Here is a 6,053-nt window from a genome sequence, read left to right as displayed (position 1 = left end):
GCAGGCAGGACTGGCCTAGGGGTATTTTAAAGGGGTTTTAAATTAAATTTTTAGTAGAAGCGGCCAAATTTAAATATTTATTTTTAATCTTTTTAAATTTTGTATTGTATTACTGTTTTAAACTGGCTGTAAGCCGCCCTGAGTCCTCCGGGAGAAGGGCGGGGTATAAATTTAATAAAATCTAAATCTAAATCTAATCCAGGGGTAGGCAGCCTTGGCTCTTTTATGACTCGTGGACTTCAATTCCCAGAATTCCTGAGCCAGCCACGCTGAGGGGAAAGGGAGAGGTTTCCAAGCTGAGCCATGCTGGCTCAGGAATTCTGGGAGTTGAAGTCCACGAGTCATGAAGGGGCCAAAGTTTCCCCCATGCTGGCTGAGGAATTCTGGGAGTTGAAGTCCACGAGTCATCAGGGGGCCATAGTTCCCCCATGCTGGCTCAGGAATTCTGGGAGTTGAAGTCCACAAGTCATGAGGGGGCCATAGTTCTCCCATGATGGCTCAGGAATTCTGGGAGTTGAAGTCCACGAGTCATGAGGGGGCCATAGTTCCCCCATGCTGGCTCAGGAATTCTGGGAGTTGAAGTCCACGAGTCATGAGGGGGCCATAGTTCCCCCATGATGGCTTAGGAATTCTGGGAGTTGAAGTCCACGAGTCATGAGGGGGCCATAGTTCTCCCATGATGGCTCAGGAATTCTGGGAGTTGAAGTCCACGAGTCATAAAAGAGCCAAGGTTGCCTACTCCTGCTCTAGTCTATAGGGTCCCTTTCCTAAATGACAGCTTATCTATCCCATGATGTGATATTAGTCTCCCTTCTCATGATTTCTTTTGAAACTACGATTAGGTTTTCATTTAATTTAATTACGATTTAATTTTAGCAACCCAAACCCCGAAGCAATATAAAAACCACTGTATAATAAATACATAACTGGAAAAACTGCCCAATCGAAGATTTTAGACACTCGATCGCCGAAAAACAGCAGCCGGGGAAAACCTCGAGAGAAACAAAACGATTGCCCTCCACTTTGTGTTTCAAGCTGGCACTTCTCAAAAGACTGTAAAAGCTTAAAGGTGACATTCTTGGGAGTGTACAGATTTCAGCTGGTAGTCAAGGGGGAATTGTGAACTTCGCCACAATGTCCATTTCTGGGAAACGTGTGTTTTTTTTGTAGCTTAAATGGGGCTGTATTTGCATTGTTCTCTCTCTTTCGCTGTAAGGCGGGTTTTCAAGATCTGGTGATAAATCAGAAACAGCAACAGATAAACCCTCTTGCTTAAAGTAAGTTGATGCTAGTTTGTTGTGAGAATGCAGCCTGATTTGGAAGAACGGAAGGCGAAATCTTTCAGGGGGGCCAGAAGTTGCCCGTCTCCTTTAAATGCCGTGAAGCAAATTTCCAAAAAGTTGGTTGAGCCAGGGCAAAGAACTACATTTGATTTAGTGCATGTGTCTGCGTATTACCTCCCCCTCATCGTGGCCTAGTGTTAACACTCTGCTGCTCTGTTTCCCTCTTAACAATGGCTTATTGCATCCGCCTTTGCAGGGTGCCTGCATCTATTCAGCTAAACCTGGGTGTGCAGACCCTCTCGTGTGAATTCCCACAGCATCAAGCCTAACCCACACTGTGGCTTGATGCAAACTGGAAACACTTGAGCATTTATGTCTAGGGAGATTCTCAAATCGTCCAGGATGTGGTTGATCCCAAAGATGCTTTTTTTTTTCCTCCCAAAAAGATACTGTACTTTTTTTTTTCTTTGAAAACATTTCGCTTCTCATCCAAGAAGCTTCTTCGTGAACTATCTCAGGGGCTGCCCCAAAGAAGAGGGAGTCAAGCTATTCTCCAAAGCACCAAAAGGCAGGACAAGAAGCAACAGATGGAAACTAACCAAGGAGAGAAGCAACCTAGAACTAAGGAGAAACTTCCTGATAGTTAGAACAATTAACCAGTGGAACAACCTGCCTCCAGAAGCGGTGAATGCTCCAACACTGGAAGTTTTTAAGAAGAGACTGGACAGCCATTTGTCTGAAATGGGATAGGGTTTCCTGCCTGAGCAGGGGTTGGACTAGATGACCTCCAAGGTCCCTTCCAACATTATTATATTATTATTATTATTATGGATCATTGCACAGTTAGCCAGATGTTCAGACTGGATTTGGCATTTATTATTGTTATTGTTATTATAACTAGGGTGAGAAGTGAAACTTTTTCCAAGAAAAAAACAAGTCCGCTTGCCTTCTGGGACTTGAGCCTTTACTCTCCAGGGCTCCCTAGATCAGATCAGACCTGGTTGAAACCCAACCCTGGATCTTGTGGGACTTTCTGGCCTAATCCAGCTGGACTGGTGTGAAAGTCTAAATAAAAGTCAATTCAGCAGCAGCAATCCACCCGCAGCAGCAATGCTCTCGTTTGAAAACTTTTTAAAAGGCCGATGGACCGCTGGTTGTAATTCTGTTCAAGCTGCATCTTTTTTTAAAACAAAATAAAATTGGAAAAGGATATCTTTTATGTTAGCCAGGAAAACCCTTTGCCCTTTTCTATCAGCTAAATAGCCTATTATGGGGAGAACCATAACAGCCTTTCACTTCCATACAAATAGACCTTGCCCTTATCGCCAAGCAGAAGGCGAGGAGGGGAAAAAAAAAAAGATAAAAGCCTTGCCAAAAGAGATAAGGGATTCCTCGCCAGATTTCCTGCCATGTTTTCCCGGGAAGTGTCAGGCAAGATACGGTCTGCTCAAAATGTAGCGTGCTGGAGCCGTTCCTGCCCTCGTTTTCGGCCCCTTCCTCTTTTAATATTTGTAGCCCGCTTTTATTCTTTTTTTTTTTTTTTTACAAATAACTCACGGTAGCAAACATATCCAACACACCTTCCTCCTCTTATTTTCTCCACGACAACCCCGTGAGGTGGGTTGGCTGAGAGAGAGAGAGGGACTGGCCAAGGTCGCCCAGCTGGTTTTCGTGGCTAAGGTGAAACTAGAACTCCTCGTCTCCTGGTGATTGACCCAAAGGCACCCAGCTGGTTTTCATGGCTAAGGTGGAACTAGAACTCCCCGTCTCCTGGTGATTGACCCAAAGGCACCCAACTGGTTTTCATGGCTAAGGCAGGATTAGAACTCACCGTCTCTTGATGATGGGCCCCAAATCACCAACTGGTTTTCATGCCTAAAGCTGGACTAGAACTCCCAGTCTCCTGGTGATTGAACCAAAGTCACCCAACTAAGTTTTTAAGAAGACATTGGACAACCATTTGTCTGTAATGGCATAGGGTTTCCTGCCTGTGCAGGGGGTTGGACTAGAAGACCTCCAAGGTCCCTTCCAACTCTATTCTATTCTATTCTATTCTTCATTCCATTATTCTATTCTATTCTTCATTCCATTATTCTATTCTATTCTATTCTATTCTATTCTATTCTATTCTATTCTTCATTCCATTATTCTATTCTATTCTATTCTTCATTCCATTATTCTATTCTATTCTATTCTATTCTATTCTATTCTATTCTATTCTATTCTATTCTTCATTCCATTATTCTATTCTATTCTATTCTATTCTATTCTATTCTATTCTTCATTCCATTATTCTATTCTATTCTATTCTATTCTATTCTATTCTATTCTATTCTATTCTATTCTATTCTATTCTATTCTATTCTATTCTTCATTCCATTATTCTATTCTATTCTATTCTAGCTGTTCCACTGATTAATTGTTCTAACTATCAGGACATTTCTCCTTATTTCTAGGCTGCTTCTCTCCTTGACTCTTGATTAAAGAATGCTGAGGTCTGAGTATAAACTGTCTATTTCTGTTCTGCAAACACTTCAGGGCATTTCTTTGTAATCACAATATTTCTGTCCCGAAGGCCACAGAATCCCAGCAAAGGATCTTCGGTGCAAGGCTTATAATATCCGGCAACCCCATAGTTAGACTCTGCCTGGCCTCTCCAGTTCCTGAGTCAAATCTCTAATTACAAGACAAGGCAAAATTTCAGCCAGCACATTTGGGGGGGGGGGATAAATGGTCCCCATGGCAACTGGGAAGCTTTTGAGGTTGCTTGGCTACCCAACCCTTGTTAGGCCAGTTCCCCCCCTTGAAGCAGAGAACGAAGCCTCTGGCAATGAATCAATCCAGGGTTTGCATTATCCCCTGGCATTTTGGGACCTTATTTACAATCCACGTTTTCTCCTTGTCTTTCTCTTTGTCTTCCCAAATGGAGTAGGCTTTGTGACCCTTCAGCAGATTCTGGAGCTGGGCAGAGCAGGGAGGAAATTTAGGTTTAAACACTGGAAAGAACAAAAGCTTTTCCTGTCATATTTGGAGGAGGAAAAAACGGCTCTTTGAATCAGTTTTGAGCCCTTGAGGCTTCGTCTGCTTTTATGAGTGAGAAAACTCAGAACTGAAAGCTTTTATGAGTGAGAAAACTCAGAACTGAAAGCTTTTATGAGTGAGAAAACTCAGAACTGAAAGCGTTTTAAAGTCTTTCTTTTTCTTTCTCTCTCTCTCTCTCCTCTTTTCTTCCTTTCTTCCTTCTTTTCTTCCCTTCCCTTCCTCTTCCCTTCCCATCTTTTTTTCTCTTCTTTCTTACTGTCTTTCTGTCTCTATTTTTCTTTCTCTCTCTCACTTCTCCTTCTCATCTCCTTTCTCTTTCTTTCTTTCTTTCTTTCTTTCTTTCTTTCTCTTTCTTTTTTCTTTCTCTCTCTCTCTCTTCTTCCTTTATTCCTTCTTCCCTTCCCTTCTTTTCCCTTCCCTTCCCATCTTTTTCTCTCTTCTTTCTTACTGTCTTTCTGTCTCTATTTTTCTTTCTCTCTCACTTCTCCTTCCTTCTCATCTCCTTTCTCTTTCTTTCTTTCTTTCTTTCTTTCTTTCTTTCTTTCTTTCTTTCTTTCTTTCTCTTTTTTCTTTCTTTCTCTCTTCTTCCTTTATTCCTTCTTCCCTTCCCTTCTTTTTCCTTCTTTTCCCATCTTTTTCTCTCTTCTTTCTTACTGTCTTTCTGTCTCTAACTTTTTCTTTCTTTCTCTCTCTCTCACTTCTTCTCCTTCCTTCCCTTCCATCTCCTTTCTTTCTTTCTTTCTTTCTTTCTTTCTTTCTTTCTTTCTTTCTTTCTTTCTTTCTTTCTGTTTTCCTTCCTTTCTTCCTTCCTTCCTATACATCAGTATAAAATCTATGTGATCACTAAGACTCAACAAGTTGATGCCACATAATCAAACCCAACCCTTTAGGCATCTGAAGAAGGGACCCCAGTGGTTTGTTCTCCGAGCTTGTTTTAATAATATTATATTAAAACAAGCTTGGAGGACAAACCACAGCCAAAATCTAAAACCCGAGCAACGAGTATTTTCTGTTATTTCGAGGGACCTCAGTCTATTAAACGTTCAGGTCCCAACTGCCTCGAAAAGCCAGCCTACCTTGGCCTATGGATGGTCGTGCTTATCAGGGCATTGCAAGCTTCTTTGATTCCGGTTAGGTAATATGGAAAACTCCCCATTCAATTCTTCATATTGCTATATTCTAGGAAAATAAAGGGGCCCCAGTTGAGGAATGGCAAACGCATCAGCACTATGATACAACGGAAGAGGAAACGCTGTCCTAAACATTCTGTTGAGAAAAAATGACCTACTATTTCCTTTTTCCTTTGCCTGCTGATGGCTGCATTTCCTGGTCATAGAACAGACAGGTTTAAGCTGGATTTGCTAGGTTATCTGGAGGGTACGGGTTAAAGCCTTCCATGGTTTAACTTAACCCTTAAATCCTAAGTGCTTAGCTGAAAAGGAAAAGAAACTGAAAATGACCCACAGGAAAATTCCCCCAGGTAGATAATGTTTATCTAGGTCAGCTCAGAGAGGGAAACGCTGTCACGAGAGTGAAAGCAAGGAATTGTCATTAACTCCGAAATGAAATCTATTTTTGTTTTAAAAGCTGGGCTTCCAAACGGGAAGCCCAGCCTTGAACCCGATGGACCGAAAGCGTGTTATAGGGCATGCCCGATGGGTGGGACAGGCAGAGCTGAATCGAGCATCAGACTGGCCTGTTCCTCCAGCTAAGACTGTTGTTGTCTGG

This window comes from Protobothrops mucrosquamatus, unplaced genomic scaffold (genome assembly GCF_001527695.2).
Source record: "Protobothrops mucrosquamatus isolate PMUCROS unplaced genomic scaffold, P.Mucros_1.0 scaffold1607, whole genome shotgun sequence".
NCBI classification, from domain to species: Eukaryota; Metazoa; Chordata; class Lepidosauria; order Squamata; family Viperidae; genus Protobothrops; species Protobothrops mucrosquamatus.
The sequence above is the reverse complement of the archived record's forward strand: the minus strand, read 5'-3'. Positions refer to the sequence as shown.